Here is a 19,975-nt window from a genome sequence, read left to right as displayed (position 1 = left end):
GTCCTAGCTGCATAAGTGTATAGTGTATCATTCTTCTATTTCATGTGCATGACATCCTGAAGGTCAGCAATTTAATTCAAGACTAACAAGTGACTTATAGTGATTAAGTTTAATGGGCATAAAATCATCAATAAAATAGTTGAATAAAACACACAAAGTACTACAGATTAATAGAAAAACAATACAGATGAATTTAATGGATAAGCTTCAGATATTGCCATTCAATCTTTTGACTGTTAGATTAACTGAATGAACTGGGATATATTTTCAGCCTGTTGTTCCTAATATATACCAGATAGGAATAGCAAAGTATTACATATCATATAAGGGTAGCATTTTCCAAAGTGTGTAATAACCCCCCTACAAAATGAAATACATTAATCTTTATGCAGTACTTTTACAGTCTTCTCATTAAGAATAAGGAACCCACTGATCATAGCACATAGTCCTATAGAAATCTGGAAATGTGTTTAGTTTTCCCAGAGCAGTGTGTGAACTTACATTCATTGGTTGGCTTCAAATCCCTACAAGAAGAATCAATATGACTTCAACCAAAACAGTGTTTGCATGTTCAGGTGTGAGATATTCTTTGCATAATAGACCTCAAAACCAGATGAACAACATAACTTGGAGAAAAATGGCTTCTGTGAACCACAACCAGGCTGCTTGGTGAGTCAGACATCATGCTGACTGTGTCAAGCATATTTCCTCTTTATTGTCAACAGGGAAGAATTTAAGGGTTTTTAAAATACTAATGGTTCTAGACCTGGAATGATCATGGGTATGTAGTAGAGCTGGGTAACCACGGAAAAATTTGTTTCTAAATTTGATTCGTTTCCAGGGGGCGCTAGCGTTTCCAAATTCTAAATACTTCTGAAATTTTGAGATTTCAAAATTTCGTTATTTACGAAATTTCATTAATTTCGAATCGATTCGTTAATGGCGGACGTGATTGCGCAATATGCTAAAAAAAAACCTCCAAATGGAAGCTTCCCTCTCCCTCTGTTGTTGACTGTTGGTGTGATAATTTATTTTTTATCACTGATAAAACAAACAACAACTATAAAACTTGCACCAGACATACGGAAATAATTACGAAACAATTTCGAAACAATTGGAAAAATTGTTTCGATTTTTAATTACTCCTCACACTATTCCTGCATGGCTCAATATCGGATCGTAAGCTAATTTAAATACGAATTAATAACGAATTACGAAATTAACGAACGAAACCGCCCAGCCCTAGTATGTAGGTGTATCTGCAGACAAAGAACACTTTCCCTATCTGCACTCCTCACAAATGCTCATGAAAATAAAATAAAAATAAGTCCTGAGTTTTCAAAGCAAATAAAAGTATGGTTTTTGTTCCAGGAAAACCCAGAGTTCTATGGAGTTTTGCACTTAAAATCTTAGTAATCATGGCCAGGCTTCCCCGAGATAGAAAAAAAATCTTTTGAAACATTCACACTACCTCAAACAGACAAGAGTTCTTTCTCCCTCCCTGGACATTCCACAGATATATAAGTCTCATTTTCCTAGTTTCCAAGAGACCTCACAACCTCTGAGGATGCCTGCCATAGATGCAGGCAAAATGTCAGGAGATAATGCTTCTGGAACATGGCCATACAGCCCAGAAAACTCACAACAACCCATCTCTTAGAACATTTCTACACTGACACTACAATCCAGTTTGGAATAGGTTCAAAAGTAGCCAGTTTACCATGGGGTGATTAGACTGACAGGTCTAGGAGCAGTTTGAGGCCAGGAAAGTGATTACATTGAACATGGAACCTGGCCTCAAATCACTTTGCAGTTTTTTCTCCATTTCCTGAAAAGATATGCATCAGTGGACCAGAGGCATATGTGGTGAAAAAGGTAATAAATTATCCCTTTCAGTATCCAGTTAGTCCTCTACTGCCCAGCCTACTCTTGGAGTATTTTGACTGCCCCCATTTGGGATCTTTTACTGCACTTCAATAGATCTGAAGCTGAAAAGAGCATGTTTAAATTGTCTTAGATTTCTTCTCCAAGTTCAGGATTCTTTTAATCATAATGTCATGCTGTCATGTACATTTCTATTATATTAATTAACTCACGTTTTATACATCTGCCTACTTGGGATGAATTATTTTGAGCTACACATGAATTAATTTCTACCATATTTTGCATGACATATGAATTTAGTTATTTTTTTAGCTGAGAAGGTACTAGTGGTTATTTCTTTGATGTCATTTCAGATTTTGGAGTTCTTGAAGTTTATTTGGCATACTTACATATTTACACTGTGCTTTTACAAAAACAGCAATATGCCTGAAGATATAACTTAAAAATCAGCCCCAGGAGTAGCAAGTATAAAAATAAGGGCTGCAAATTTATTAATGATGACATTGTGTGGCTAACTGTCCTTAGAGATTTAGGATTGTAAATATAGAACTTATTTAAGACCAAATATTCTTGAGGGACATCTGTATGGCTTTGAATCAGGTAACTTGCTAGATTTGTATTTTTGCAGAGTCAGTTTTTCATCTGTCTGTGATTCCTTCAAGTCCCCACCCTTCTAGTTAATTTCATTGTGATACTTTTGCATCATAATTCTTTTGCAGTCAGACATGGGCTATTATAGCATAGAATTTGGACAAGGATGAGAAACCATTATTTTTCTGTCAAGGGTTGTATTATCTCGGAGCTTCCTGTTATGTCAGAACTGTATGCCAATGGTGAGAAGGGCTAGAGCCAAAAGAATCAGGGCCAGAGGTAAAAGTAGGTTTGGTTACCCATTTTTACGAACCACCGTGAATACTGAGATCTTCTGGGGAGGCCCTGATCTCAATCCCACCACCATCACAGATGCCTTTGGCTGGGACAAGAGAGAGGGCCTCCTCAGTGATTGCCTTCTCACCACGAAGGAACTCCCTTCCTGGTGAGATTATATCAGCCCCCTCCCTTCTGTCCTTCAGAAAGATGGTAAAGACCTGGTTGTGGGACCAAGCCTTTGGGGCAATGCAATGATGCAATAATAGGGAACCTACTCTGCTGACCAAAGCCAGCATGGTGTCCTGAGATGGTTTTAAACAGCTGATGTTAAAGTAGATATAACTGATTTTAATGTTTGTTTTGTATCACATAGAATTGGATATTTGAGTTAATCAGAGACTTATCAGCATATCCACATTACCATTTCCTCCTGGGCTCTCAAGGGGTGCCTCTTCAAACTGGCCAACCACCAGCTGTCTTCCTTCTCACCACAGGATTCTCCTCCTGCAAACTATGACATCAAGGGAACCACAGGCCAATCTGAGGGCAGATTCTAGCCTGTCTCTTTTTCAGCCAATCAAGGGAAGGAACTGGAAGTCTGAATAGCTGTCAGAACTGTATAAAATGTAATCCTGAAGCATACAGTCTTTTAAATATTCATACCATTTTAGTATATCCCACTTTTTAATAAATATACCAATGGATACCCCAGGGGGAAATTGGAAGGGAAATAGAGAAAACTGATAACCAAGGCTAAGGGCAACAGAAAATATAAGAAGTTAAACCAGACTACAATTCCAACAAACAGAATGAATGATAATGGAAATGTATGACTGTTCCTGGAGGAAGGGGGTGAACAGGAGAGGGAGGGGAAAACGAGTGGAAAACGGATGGAAACAAGTGAGGATGAGGGCAGTTACATATGAATTTTTTTGTTAAATTGTTAAAATGTAAGTTCCATAAAAGTCATCTATGTTATTTTCTAAACTTCCTCATGAGGAAAACTGGTTATGTTATACTTCACTTGCTTGTTCCAAAAAAACCCCTGTATAAAATGTCATGTATTTCTCTGTGAGTTTATGTTTGTACCTTTTGAAGCATATTACTTGTACTTGCATCCCTTTTTGCCAAATCATAATAAACCCCTGTGGCTTCACCTTCAAACTGGAGAGCTTGTCCTCTGTCCTGGCTGATCTGGTTTCATGGGTGCTCAACAGGCACTGACCACTGTAACTGCAGTCCTAGCTAAAATTACCACATTATCCATGGGTATGTTTTAATGCATATTTTGGTTTTGCCTAGTATCTTTTTTGAACTGTGATTTTATTTTACATAAAGGTCTTTAAGTGACATATTTCCTGATATATTTCTGTGATACATTACTAAGAACTAGGTAATGCAAGACCTTTTTGGGCAAGTTGTTGGTGTTCAAACCGAAAGAGTAGTGGGATTGTCTAGACCTGATATATGATTACCAAGCCATCTCAAGGGGTTGGAGAATGATTTGTTTCAGGCTGGGATGTACTATATTATTTTTACACAACACAAATATAGCATTATGCTTTCCACATAAATTGCCATGGCATTTATTGAGTCCCGGTATTTGTAATTTTGTGAATTATTTTTCATTCTCAGACAAGGAAGATTCTCCAGACCCCAATCTCCAATATACTGTCACAGAAGTAAAAGCTTAATCATAGGCCCTTTCCACACAGCTGAATAAAATCCCACATTTTCTGCTTTGAACTAGAATATATGGCAGTGTGGACTCAGATAACCCAGTTCAAAAAAGATATTGTGGGATTTTCTACCTTGATATTCTGGGTTATATGGCTGTGTAGAAGGGCCCATAGTGTAGCATGAAAAGACTTTAAAGGAATGCTCATATATGCAAGACATTGCTAAATATGTTGAACTCTGATGTTAATGTAAAATTTATACTCAAAACAGAGAGTAAGATAAAATTCCAATACCATCACGGGGTGTGCTGCTTACACAGAGGCTATATTGCCAGATAATCCAGGTTATCAAAGCAGAAAATCCACATTATCTGATTTGAACTGGATTATCTTAGTATATACTGCCATAATCCAGTTCAAATCAGATAATATGGATTTTATATGGCAGTGTAGAAAGGACCAGAGTCTAGAGATGCTTTTTACCAGCAAATCTCTGAACACTCTGGCAATTACTGTGTACTTTAAGAGCACCCACGTTGCCTCTCCCAGTAGGAAGAGATTAAATTAACAGATGTCATTAAGTGACTTTATTGCTGCTTGAATGAAAATATTTCTGTTTTCTATTCTGTTTTAGGATCTCTAATGATCCTGAAGTGGAAGCCGTTCTTGATGTTAATGGCTCATTTGCTGTTAGCTAGAAAACCTTGAGATTTCCTCTTTTCCAGGGCTTTTCTACAAGCATCCCATGAATCAGCAGAGATGTGTATATGCCTAACAGTGTATCATTATTAGCAATACCGAGAGCATTCTTCTTTGTTTGGTGGGAAGAGATTGTCATTTCCCTTGAATTTTAGATGCCATGAGCAATGATCAGCTGCATTGTCAAAACATTGCCTGCTGATCAAATAGTTCCATGAGCAAGCCAAGTCACAAGCAATCTTTTCCTTATTCTGAATCCATAGATATATTGACAAGTCAAACCTTGAGAATGAATAAAACCTGTTGTATTTCCTGAAGCTAAATTGGTGGTACAGGTGTGTGAATATCAAATAGCACCATAGATAAGTTCAAACAAACTATCACATGTTTAGAAGGAGGATGTAGCAGCCAGGATTGTCTCCAGGTTCCTCCCTCCAACAGATCTCTGTAGCCGAATGTGAAGCCATGACAATTATAATATCAAAGTGCAGCATAGTAGATGATTCAAAAGTCCTCATTCTGTGTTGGATAAATGAAGTTATAGAGAGTATTCCCTGTGTTCAACCTATCCTTGGAGAAAACAATCAAACTCTGGGTTCTGAATGGCATCTTAATCAATGTGTTGATGTTACATTTTCTAATATTTCAGTTCCATTTGATAGCTTTCCAGTAAAGGCCTGTCTCTCTACTGTAATCTCTGCTGCTCAGGCTTCATTAGCACTGTGAAGCTGTAGTGGTTGTTAGCTCTTGGCAAAGGCTTCTTATTCCAGTTACTGACATTTCTATTTAGTGGGAAAATAAATCTCTTCTAGTTGCATTTCCCTCCTTGGGGTGAATTTAATTAAACCGTTAAATGTCAAATACTAGTAAGCAGAAGGAAATCCATATTGACTGACAGAAGGTGTTAGTTACTGTATACCGGTGAGTGTTTACTTGCTAAAAAATTTAGGCTTGAAAAGAATTTAGGCAGCAAACATTTATTAGTTTCTTGTCCTGTTTTCTAAGTAAACTACCAGAGGAATCTAGAGAATGAGAAATACCATTAAATCCATCACCATGGAAGACAGAGGAGCAGGAAGCATCACAAAGCAAGACAGAGGGAAAGGGAAGAAATTCAGAGTATTTCATAAGCTAGAATGAATTAGTAGCATTAGCTGAAATTAGTGATACATTCCATCCTTCAATGAATTCCCACTGATACTATTTATCTAACAGGAAATGATGCCATTCCACTTAAGTACAAGTGCATATTTGAACCTTAATAGTTGGAAATAATGTGCACTTAAGTATCCAAAGATTGCCACACCTTAACATACAAAGACTCCCTCAGGCTATGTTCACAGGTGATTTGGAGATTGTTTTGTAATATTATGCTTATTTGGTTGATTGATTAGTTTATTAGATAGCTATTAAATATTTCAAAAAATTGGGTCACATGTATAAAAAATATTTCCAACAAATGTTGGAAAGGCTAGGAACAAGTAGGTACATTCTATCATATGTGGTGGACTTGTACGGAAACTATGAAAGATTGGTCACTGGTCCATGAGGAGACACAAAATTTTTCAAAAGGTCATTAAAAAAGAAAGCAGAGTATTTTTTTTACTAGGCTTTACAGACCTGGAGTTACAGCTTAATGAAAATGACGATAAACTATTCACATAGGTTACGACGGCGGCAAGAATAACTTTCATGAAATTTTGGAAACAGGAAAAAATCCCAGCCCTTGATGAGTGGCTGGATAAGGTAAGAGAAATAAGAGACATGGACGAACGAACTTTTTTTATTAAAAAAGAATAGCAAAAAATCGATAAAGAGGACTGACTGGGGCCTCTTTCATGACTATGATAAGCAGAGAAGAGAATAAGAGAAAATAAAGTTTTGAATAAGAATCAGAAAATAAATGAGAGAAAAAACCTGAAGATGGAATGGAAGTCACCCTCTCTCTTTTTTTTTCTCTTTTTTCTTTTTGGTTTTGAAATATATCGCTATCTTTCCTACTTTTCTATCTCCTTCTAAATATTCCCCCTCTTTGCATGTAATTATACATAATCTTAATAAAAATTATAGAAAAAATATTTCTATCCTGCCCCATTGTTATAGAAAATAAGACCCCAGGATTATGAATTATGATTTGCACTCCATTGGGACATACAATGAAACAAATTGACATCTCCAATTGTCTTGTAGTAACCTTCATGAATTTCCCATTGAATGTTGCCCCACCACACCTCAGACTTCAAAATGTAATCTCAGAATTATTACAATCCCTTCACAATGCATCAGAAAGACTTGAGGGGTGTCACACAATAGTTTGTGCATTCTGGATCTTTTCCTGTTTCCTTCTGATATAATTTGAATAATTCCTGGGAACACTTCATTGTCCATGTCACAGAACAGACCTATCCCTAGTGCTCTCACTTGAAATGGCCAACACGCTAAGTACCATTCTGTTCTTCTGTAGTAGTACCCATTCAGCACATTATCTCTTGCCCCACTGCATTCATTTCTGATCACACCCCTCACATGAGTAGATCAATAAATCGACAAAATCTTCAAAATAATCCAATGGCAGTTTATTACATTTTCCTGCCATGGAGGGGACCAAGCGGCAATGATGTCAAATGGAGCCTGGACCACCCAGGAAGCGGCTTCTATCAGGACATTTCTAGAACAATTAGGAGCCAGCACAGTAGTCCTGAATAACTCTCAAAATTCAGTAAATAAGCTATGTATTTGCAATTGCGCTATATCATTTCTTTGGAATATTGTTCCATTAACATTCTTCCTGGCATTGAGAATAAAGCCTCTGATTTTGCTTTCAGCCCATCTATGTCTTATCTGGTCCTTTGGAAGTTGGGCACTCTGGGCCCCGAATCCACGGTTAGCGGACTGAAATCTCATAACACTATATCAAAAAATCCCAGGGGTGTGTGCAAGCAAAATCAATGTAAGCAAGTCAAAATTATTTAAAACAAAAAATAATGTAAATAGACTAAAAACATATTAAAGATTTAAAATATTAACAGTTATAAAATCATGTGCATTAGCATTTTGACATTAATCGGCAAGGTTCTTTTATATTGCTTGATCCATTTGAAGGTCAAGGGTTTGTTTTTTTTCCTTTCTGAAATGCTTAACAACATATAGTGAAAACAAACTGGAAAAAAGAGAGAATTCCTTCCTTTTAGTCCCTGGTTTATTTCCATAGGGCCATATGGGATATTCACCTCAGGCAGTGGAGATGAGAAGGGTGAGTTATAAAGGCAGGAAATAAATAAATGTTGGAATAGGGCACAGGAAGATGATTAAAGATCCAGAGGCATTTCACCTAGGTCCTTCTCCTCCTCAGACATCACTTGATGGATTGGTTATTGCTGACATTACAGACCAAAGCTTAGAAAGTTAACTTTTCTAATGTCTGGCCCAGTCTATCTGTCTGTGTTGCCTAATCACAAAGAATGTATCTACTGTATTACATGGTTTACACAATTCAATATCATTTTACCCCCATTGTCCCATCCTGGGATATACAATTTGGCATAGTACTTTTAAAAAGTATGCTAGAGAGTTATAGCCCACTCTACTGAACTAAAGATCTGTAGAAGAAAAGCACTAAAGATCTCTAGAAGACAATTATAAGTTCACCAACAATTATAAATGCTGGGATTCTCTAGGAAATAGACACAGAACTTTATGCAAAAAAAAGTACATTTTTCCTGTACAATTTGTACAATTTGCAAATGCATGGATCCCTTTTTAAAAATTGTTTTCATTAGTGGATAATGTATACAGAAATATGGGTTTAAAAAAGGAAGAAGTGGGGTTAACTTAGTGTGTGTGTGTGTGGGGGGGGGGGTAGGCATCAGGATATGTATGTATGGATTCCTGAGCAGAAAACACACATAATAGCTTTCTGAATATGGTTTCCATTTATCTCGTTCGTAATGCATGTTCTGCACTAAAATATCATTCTTTGCCTTGGAAGGCCATACATATGGGTGTGTGCTTTCAAGTCACCTGTTGCCCTATGATGGCCTCATGAATTTCATAAGGGTTTTTGTAGGCAATGAATACTCAGAGGTTTTGACAGTTCCTTCCTTTGAAATATAGCCTACAGACTTTTATGCAAATAAATTTCTCTCAACAATATCCGGAACTATAGATATTGCTTGAATATTTTTCAGAAGCCCATGTACTCTTACCACACACAAAAAAAGTAGCACATTGCTGAAATAATGGAAGGGAATATGATTTACATCCCTATCTGGGAGAGCTCCAGGAAGCTGGTGAAAGACTGAGAGGTTTGTACCATGCACAGCAAATCTAAAACCTACATCACATTGCATCTCTGATGTTGGGATGAAAAGATAAATCAACTCCAGTATCAGCTGCCAGTCAATATCACTTTCACACATACCCTTTTAAAAGTTTTTTTGACCTGTTTCATGTACATTTAAAAATAGATAAAAAAATAATCTTTTGATTTTTTATTTTGGAAAATACATGTATTTCCTAAAACTTGCCTTTTAAAATGCTTTTTAACATAAGAAGTGTGTGTGCATTTGTGTGTGTGTCTATATGAGCTGTATATATTTGGAATTTTGGGATACAAGCAAATTGAATTTTAGGCACTTAAATTTAACTTGAAACAAAGAATTGTACTGTAGATTTTTGAAAGAAGGAGGAAAGGAGTTATGAAGAAGAAAGAGAATAAGGTTTGTTTTAAAATATAAACTGAACAAAATCTTTGTCTATTGCTAAGCGGAAATAATTTTAATTGACTATACTGTCTGTTTCTGGATGTGGAATCCTGGAGACAGAGGCAGGAGACCATCTTGACAAAATATTTTATCCCAGTCCCTTGTGAATGTAGTATACTGTAGGACATTCAGCAGGCCTATATTAAATTCAGTTCAGAACCTGCAGGCCTCAAAAGGTATACCTTAACTTTTTGAGTCTGATATGGTGTCCCAGATACCTCTGAACAGATGGAGTCTTAATCAAATTCCCTCTGGGCTCCCTTCCAGGAGACATGGCTCTTCTGATGCAGAAGAGGAAAGGGGAGTAATATGCTGCAAGAGTTGAAATGCTCCTACTGCATAGGAGATATAGATTATAGAGGTATCTGAACAATAAGTTCCTGCATTGACATCTCAAATTTAATTGATTTTTATAATCACACTAGCACTTGCTTCAAACATTATAGTACCATTTGAGATATGTTGGTCAGACCTCACCTGGAATACTGTATCCAGTTCTGGGCACTACAATTCAAGAAGGGTATTGACAAACTGGAATGTGTTCAGAGGAGGGTGACTAAAATGGGAAAGAGGGGACATTAAAACCATATTTATTTACAGTAAATAAAGGAAATCATACTGAATATGAAGCGAGAATACTTGCTGTTGTTCCAGAATCTAGGGCACAGGGCAATTGATTCAAATTACATGAAAAGAGATCCCATCTAAACATTAGGAATGGCAATAGCTGTTGACAGGGAGCTTTGTGTCCATGAGGTCACAAAGAGTTGGAAGCGACTGAACAAATAAACAACAAAACAACAACAACAGCTCTTAAATGGCAGGATAGCTACTTCAGAGTGTGTTTGAGTTTCTTTCTCTGAGGCTAAATGGTTAGCTAAATAGCCAGTGCTTTGATTGGGTGCTACTGCATGACAGGAGGTTGGACTGGATGGCTCTTGTGATGGTTTCCAATTCTATGAAACCATGATTAATTTTATGTTACACTGATGTATTGCTTTATATGTGTAGTAGCAGGTATAAAACAGCAATGACAAAATCCACACAATATGAAAACTTAAAAGTCTATATCAGATAATGATCAACAGTGAGATCCTTCATCAGAGAAACATCTATAAAAGCACAAAAGGTCCTTTCAGTCATCAAAACAACAATAAAAAGAGTGTTGGGTAGCTCCTTTGAAGAAGCATTTCTCAATAACAGTCATCTGTGCCATTCCAAGCAGGCTGACTCTGAAATAAGAGCTCTGAAATTTTTTTAATTTACTTTCAAAGCACTTTGAATGCAGCAACAGTAGAAGCAGCAACAGCAACAAAACAACCACACTTCCTTAAAAAATTGTAACAAAAGCCTTTAATTAAACAGGGTATGTTAGAAAGCTATTTAGATTTCATGTTGTAAAGCATTATAATGTTATAAATTGAACAGGAACTTTGGAGAAGAGCCTGGGATGTTGATTGCCCCACATTTGTTTCATAATCCCAGATGTGCCTAGAAATGTATTTCAATTCCAGTGCCAATGTGGGTGAAAGAATCCCATCCGTTATCCGCAGTGGTGTCAAGTTACGAAGTGCTACTTCATGATATGAAACTTAAATAAGTTCTGTGTATAGGCCCAAATCTCATCTCCAATATATTTAGTTATGTACATACAGACTGCCTACATATTATGTGAGAGATATGTTACAGTCCCCTGACATATAATAATTTCACATATAATCTGGAGCCGTATTTTTCTTACCTATAACACATGACATTTTGGACTTCCAGTGGAAATAAACCATGGAGTCATTCTGGAAAACCAATAAAATGTCTAGAGATGTGTCACCTCTAGGTGTTTTCTAAGTCCTCCAGCACAACTTTAGGGTACCCTTCCACCAGGATCTGACTGGGAGAGCTCATGAATAAATGACCCCACATAATATGAAATGATGTTGCATGTAGGCAGACTGTATATGCAAATATTGCAAAATCTTTTTTAAAAACCAAAATCCAAAACACTCATCCAAAACAGATACCCAATTCGTACCAATCTGAGTAACCTGCTTTAGTGTCAATTTCATAAATACATATTTCTGTCATATGTTTCTTATTAGGAAACCCTGATCAAAACAATTCTGGGCTGATGAGAATATTCTTAGTCCAGGATTTTTTTGTTGTGCAAAGCAAATAAAAAACCTTGTGCACATTTTGCACAGAATATTTATTATTTTATGCATTTCTTCCCCGCCTTTCTCCAGGGGGACTCAACTACATTATTTTCTGCTTAAGACAATATTTTCTGTAGAAATATTGTATAGAAAATGCTGTTTCCAGTGCAAAAGAGCCAAATATAAAATTTGCCCAGGTTGAATTCCAAACTGGGAACAGTCTTTGCTAAAATTATTTTATGCTTCCTTCAAGAATGAATTTGACAAAGAATTACATCCATGCACACAATCCACTTTACAGAAGTGTACAATCCACTTTCATAACCTTCTTTTATCACTAATTTAGGTTAAGCATTGAAACTTTTCTTACATTCACACACAAAAAAAAAACACCAAACATATTGTGACTGAAATCCAATTGTCTGTTTTTGTATAGTGCACAATTGCTTTGATGGTAATATTTCTAACTTCTGTCATATTTTAAAATAGTTGTGCGTGGACTGTGTGTTTCCTCGCTGTGAAATCTCATCACACAGATCCTAATTGGGTGTGATAAGACAATTATTGCTATGTGAGCATAATTATTTGCCACTCTTTGGTTTATTCACTCTAGCTAAAGAATAGAATTAATCTCATGTGATTTGCATGACCAATAGAAAATAATGGAGTGGACCAGTAGAATAGAATGGATTTGACAGCCTATTCTGAAGTCTTAAAATACTCTTGGCAAACTAGTTGGCAGATAGTGATTAATAATGAAATTAATCCTAGACTACCTTCAGTAGTTCCCAAGAATGGCAAAGAAGTCTTCAATGTATTGTCGAAGGCTTTCATGGCTGGAATCACTCAGTTCTTGTGGGTTTTGCCTCTAGAACATGGCCATATAGCCCGAAAAAACCCACAAGAACTGAGTCTTCAATGTGTTTCATTCTTTTGGGATTTAATGGAGATTATTTAACAAAAATAGAACATTGGAATAAAAACATGAAATATTCAGCAATAATTAGAAAAGCATATGTTCCACTTGAAGATACTTTTAAAACCCCTTTAGCATTATCAGTGGCATTCTTCTGCATTTCCATGATGTAATGGGGATAGGTAATTTCCTCCCTGTGGTTTCTGAAATACACATAGGAAAGTGTCTTGAATAAAGTCAGTCAATTTTGTCCACATAGCCCAGTATTTTCTATAGTTTCCAGGATCTCATATATTGGGATGCTATCTGTTATCTCTAACTCTAGATGTCAGGAATTGAAATTGAGATCTTGTGCAAGAAAAGCATATGGTCCTTTCTCCTAGAACCCCATAACTCTCAGAAGATGGCACTGGAGGTTTATCCCCTTTGTCTGTGGGTTCATTGGAGGGGAGAGGGGTAGAGGGATCTTCTCTCCCAAACTTTTTAATGTTGACTTAAAGCTTCAGGATTAAGGGCCCTGGTGTTTTGGGGCTGGGATGTGCTCAGTGTGTCACTTTGTTATCTCATTTTCATCTGGATGTTTCAAATCAATTAAAACTCTGCCTTAGGGTTTGGTATATGAATCCAATTTCCTGACAGTAAAGTCGCATGCATTTTTCAATTATCAAAGCCATCACAATGCTGCACAGCAAGAAGACAGTGGGCTAGGTCAGTATATTATTATCACTCAAGACCCATCGAAAGGGTTTGAAATAAGATTACAGAAGTGTCCAATAATAAAGGACTCTCCTATCCTTGATGTCAGATCAATTATTCACACTTTCACAATGCATTATATTTTTTCTGAGATGAATTTTCCAACTTGAGAATATTTTACTTTTTAGTCAATCAGATAAATAACAAAATTATTTCTTCCATTACTGTGTGTAAAAAATCAAATTAAGTTCTCATCAGAAATAACAGATCTATTCCATTTCACTTTAAAAACAATTATACATGTAATTGTAAAGTTCTTGCAGATTGGTCTACATAGTGGTGCATGTGGGACTATTTTTCATCAATGTGAAATATGGTTTACTGATAACCATCAAAGCATATTGATGAAATGCAACATTGATGAAATGCAACATTGTTTCTCTTGGTTTGCATTGACTCACATAGAAACCAAATATGCTTTCATTCTTCAGTGTATGAAATTAGCTGTTTTCTATTTAGGGCCTGTCTTTAAACTGTCAAAGAAACCTATGAAACTGAAACAGTTGATGAAACATAACGGTTGTTTTTTTTTTTTTTTTTTTTTTTTGCAGTTTGTCTGAGTGTAGTGAACCCACAGAATAATCTAGATTGAGACAGTAAAACACTCTTCTCCAGTATTTGGATGAGGTAGTAGCCACCAAACATATTTAAAGGAATGGTTATCATTCACCATTCTGCAGTGCTATAATCAGCACTGCTGAACTCTGGCCTCTGGTGCTGGCTCTCCTTAGACCTGAAAAAACTGGTTGCTTTTTTGCCAACTGACTGAAAATATTGAGCCTAGATGGAGCAAAACGAATTCACAAGCCATGAAAATATGAAGGAAAAATCTACATGATATCAGTGCCAACATATGCCAGTCTATACAAATAGCAAGAGAACAGATCCCATAATAGAATTAGAGTAACTGGTATCCTGTAACATATCTAAAGGAACAAGGCTTTGGTGATTAAGTAAAACCAAAAAGGAAAAATAAACTGGCCTTGATAGGTTAGTCAACATTCTCAGAAAATAGCCTAGCCAATGATGAAAATGTCTTTGTTTACAAGACCTTAGCAGATCTCACAACACCCTCCTGCTGGGCTGTAAAAAGCATTGCAATGAAAATTCAACTAATTAGTAATTTGATGCCCTTTCAGGACTGCCCAAATCTGCTTTATATAACACAATGAACTACGAAAATATCAATAAACTTGAGCAAGTTAAAATTTACACATGGAAGCTGTTAAATAAAGTTAAATTAAGCTTGCTTAAGCCTTGTAAAATTTATTCCATTATTTTTAGATGTAAATGTTAAAAGGCTTACTGTTCAGGAGAAGAAAGAAGATTCATGTGAGAAATCACAAGAGATGGTGGAAGCAGCAAACACGTTCCTATATGCCCAGAAAAGGCATCAAATGGTCCTAAATGACTCTTCAATCTTCAAATATGTATTGGTTTAAGAGTACAGCCAAGCAGGTCTGGAAATCATGCAGCCCTCCACATGTTCCTGTACTGCAACTCCCAGTAGCCCTAGCCAACCACCCAGGGAGACAAACCAGCCTTTTAGTGTGTTTAACCAATGAATGAAGTCTTGTACATTGACAGTAGTGTTACTGAGATGGACATGATCCATTGCATCTCGTGCATAAATTTCAAACTTCTTGGAAAGATACAACTCATGACATTTGCCATGGGCTGGATAAAGTGATATAAGATTTTAAGATCTTTACCGTGGTCAGTTTTCACACATCAACACTAACTGACCATTGTAAAAAATTGAAACTCTTGTTTCAATTTATGTAACTTTGTAACGTATATTTGCTAAGTGACAGTGATAGCCAATACTTTAAACACAGGAGCATAATTATTTCCCAGTTCTATACTAGTTCTCCGAGAAACCTTTAAAAATAGTGCTAAGCTTGAAATAGGGTGGTAGAAAAATGTGCTAATTAATGTGATAAATTTGCATAATTATAATTCAAATCAAAAGCATACGTATTTATAATATTTTCTTAATTTACAAATTACATGCCCAGATTTAAGGAACTGGGATATGAAAGTCCAATGAAAAGGCAAACTGATATTTATATCATTTCTCATTCTGAATTGTTACAGGCAAATGGGGACAGGTGGTTGTGGAATTTTCAACCCAATAAGTTGCCTTATTTGGGTACAGTGCTCCTTGACATGACAAATGATGCCATTTGTTGTTCTCTCAAGCAAACAAATGCCTTGGGCTATTGCTGCAGCTTCATGGTTTATTTCTGAGCATTACTCTCTTACTCCTACTTTTCTCTTGGAGTGGAAGAACAGATAAACACATACAATCTATCCCACACCCCATTAATTTGAGGTTTTGGAGTGACGTGAAGGCTTTTGAAAAGCTGAGAAAATAGCCTTAAGAATAGTGTGGATGAAAATGGCAGACAACAATCTCGCCGCTGCTGCTGCTGCCATTACCATGTCACAATCCCACTCTGACTTTAGTTGCACTAAAAACAAGTGATATATAAACACAGTCATTCATTAAATATTTTGGCAATTTTGATTATAAGTGAAGATTTGTGAATTTATATGTAGTAGATGCTTTGTATGCCATGAATTATGCCAAAAGAGGAGAAGGAGGAGAAAGAAGACCAAGTTTTGCAATAAGGTATAACAGCCAATATTCTTTATTGCTACGTTGCATTCATTGGTTGCCCAATGTAGTCATTACTCAATATCGCAACATACATAATTAGGAAAGATGTGTATACAATATAAAACATTGTTCACTCACAAAGAAGTTCACTGGCAAATTGCATACATTCAAGAGGGAGGTAAGGAACTAATTCGGAGTTATCAAAACTGGAAGCACAAATATAGTATGGGTGTCATTTAAGAGCAGTGCATGTAAAACATTTAGGGCCTTCTTAGGACACAAGAAAAAATATGTCTAAAGGGTGGGATACTCAATGCAATTCCAGACTTGTGTAGTGATCAGATCAAGACTGAAATCCAAAAATACCCAAAGTTGTAAATATCTGCATGTAGAGATGGCTGCACAAGTGAAGGAGAATTTTTAAGGGTCATGAATAGAATCTGATTGTAGATTGAACTCAAAACGATTTATTTGAGTTGGGGGATCCCTAAGTTGGTAGCTCAGGATTCCACCCCAGACAAGCAAAGAACATGCACTGACAGCAACTGAGCATAGAAACAAATTCACTAACAAGAGCAAGCATTATTTCAAAACTATGTATGTCACATTTGTACTTTTTATCTTATGTCTGTTCAGCAGAAAATGCCACAATGTTTTGCAATATGGCTCAGGTTGTTTTCTACAGCTTTAATTTAACATGGAATTGCTAGGAACTTACGACATTATCTATATCTAAGCAACCTATTTTTTTGAATATGACTCTACCTTAAGGTCACTTTCTGACTCTTTCCCTTCACCAACAATAGTAACATACATCAGTGCTTGGATGCTGCTGTGCAATTTGCGATACACAATGAGCAACCACAATGTGCAGTGAGCAAATGTAATGCACAATGCCAATGTTCAACATTACTGCGTGTGCAATTCTGATTCTGCTGCTATCAGCAAGATATGTCTGTTGTGCTCTGGCAAATAATTATCCCCACATGGGTGATACAACTTACACATTCACTTGTAAATTACACAATGCCAACCCAGGAGAAATAATTGTATTGCCCATTTCTGCCTTGCTGAGTCCTCCTCTGGAATACTATGTGTATTTCTAGGCACCTCAGTTCAACAAGGATATTTTCATGCAGGAACATATCCAGATAATGGGAACAAAGATAGTAAAGATTCTGCAAATGATTGAGGGAGCTGGGAAAGATCTGGCAGGAGAAGAGAAGACGAAGAATTGACCCGATAGCTGTCTTTAATGTGAAGGGATGTCTTGTAAGAGATGGGAAAAGCTTATTTTCTGTTGCTACAGAAACTAGGACATGAGTTAATATACTGAATTTACATCTTAACTAAACATGAGAAGATCTCAACTAAACACAAGAAGACATGTTCTTACTGGATTCGAAAAGATCTCTTCCAATTCTACAGATGTAAAGCAGCAGATCCCATTTGATCCTGGAAGCTAAGTGGGATTAGCATTGGTTGGTAGTGCTAGGGTGGGATGCTGCAAATGAATGCTAGGTACTCTGAGCTGTATTTAAGAGAGATAATACTCTTAAACTATGAATAACAACAACAACAACTTTATTTTTGTACCCCGCCTCCATCTCCCCAAAGGGACTTGGGAATGAACCCGATCAACATAGTTAAAATATAACACATTAAAATACATAAACAGCATAAAACAAAATAAAATCAATAGTATAATAAAATATAAAAGTAAATATCAACCAACCACCAATTAACCTGCAATAATGATCAGTTTCTGGGCATGGGTGGGCCTATAGCCTAAGAAAGCCTTACGAAATTCATGGGATCACCATAAATTAACAGCTGACTTGAAAGCACATGCATACAAATGCACATGGTAATCTACCTTGCTATAAGGATAAGGCTAGGAATTTTTGCCCTGAATTTTTCAGAAGACAATATGGATAATAAAAGAGGAGGTCTATCTCTCTGCTTTGCAAAGCACAACAACTATGTCTCATAACAATGCATTTGTATTTCTTCACCCACAACATATGGAATTGTGAAGTGCATTCAGGCTCCAACTGTGTATTTATACTGTCAGCCCATATCACCTTTTTCTTTTGTTGCTGGCTCTGTTTGCTTTGTAGAAATCTGTGAAAATCTGCATATGTTGTTATGATAGCAGCTAATCATACTTTCATTGTTCTTCGCAGTTCATGCCTCTTTACTTGCAATTGTTTTAACAAGCATTTATGGTAACTGATTTAACTAGATTAGATTTCAGCTTTCCCCTTGTTTCTACATATCACCTGACAAGGATTAAATCTGTGGATCCACCTGATACAAACTGGCACAGGAGAAGCTTGAACGCAGTCATGTGCTACCGCTTCTATAGTGTTTTGAGGAAATAACTATGTACAAGCCTACTTGGGGACATGAGCTTTTGAAAAAGCAAATAAGCAACACATCACAGGCTTTGGTAACCATATGATTTTCTTTTGGCTGGGGTACTTGTCATCTTAAGAAATACCAATGCTCACTGAGTGAACTCAGCAACACAGTACATGCTTTACACATAGAAGGCTTTTGTTGTTGTTTATTCATTCAGTCACTTCCGATTCTTCATGACCTCATGGACCAGCCCACGCCAGAGCTCCCTGTCGGCCATCACCACCCCCAGCTCCTGCAGGGTCAAGCCAGTCACTTCAAGATAGAAGGCTTTAAGTCTATTCATCTCTGGTATCTTCTGGGACTGTTGATTAAAATCCTGAGGAATCACTACCATTCATTTATATGGATGGGAAAAGTGCAGTTCTCCAGATGTTGTTGGGTACCAACTACCAATAGAGCCCTAGCCACCATTGCTAATAGTGAGGGATTATTGGAGTTTGACAGCATATTGAGGGCTATACGATTCCCCTGATGTAAAGAAATACATGCATTTAAATGGATAGAACCATTGCATCAATGGGAACTTGTTAATTTAACACACATGTATGTTTCATTTACATACATATGTCCCATTAACTAGAACTGTCAAACTTAGGTCAGAACATTTTTCTGTGCTACATACTTTTATTTGTCTTCTAACACACTTAGTTACCATGGCTTCTTCCTAAAGATCTGTGGTTTGTATTTTGTTGAGGTATTTAGTATCAAGGTATACTGAGAATAGAGTACTATCTTAAAATGGGTGCTCTAAATTATCAGGTATAAATATACAGAATAATAAACAATACACATTCTAGACATTGTACAACTCTTGGGCCTCCTGATGTGTTCAACTTCACCTCCATTAGCCATATCACAGTTGTTCCACACAACCAAGACAACAAGATGGCAGACATCCATTATGGCATCAGTTATTCTAACAAAGAACATCTTCCTCTTTTGCATAACTACCGGACATAAAGTTTGCAAGGGAACAAAGCTTGTCTGAAGCAGCCATGATCTGGATTCTATGGGATAGCTCCCGCCATCACCATGCACTGCGAGACCATCAATACAGATTGGTGCCCTTAATCTGGTAAATCATTCAACTAGATCTTCTAAATTATTTTCCCCCTCATATGTTCTCTATGAAGTCACTATCTCTACTCATCTTTGTTGTGAGCCCTAGTAAGCAAGATTGGTTACGGAAAGGTTCTTCTATATTTATTTTA

At 36.6% G+C, this 19,975-nt stretch overlaps 1 pseudogene; it reads right to left on the bottom strand.

Moving 5' to 3' along the window:
* The window catches only part of LOC132770262 (spermatogenesis-associated protein 4-like), a 47,452-nt pseudogene extending 28,405 nt beyond the window's left edge, over window positions 1-19,047 (bottom strand).
* Window positions 19,048-19,975: the final 928 nt, after the last annotated feature.

The sequence above is a fragment of the Anolis sagrei genome, chromosome 3 (assembly GCF_037176765.1).
Source record: "Anolis sagrei isolate rAnoSag1 chromosome 3, rAnoSag1.mat, whole genome shotgun sequence".
In the NCBI taxonomy this organism is placed as follows: Eukaryota; Metazoa; Chordata; class Lepidosauria; order Squamata; family Dactyloidae; genus Anolis; species Anolis sagrei.
This window is presented reverse-complemented; position numbering and strand designations above follow the sequence as displayed.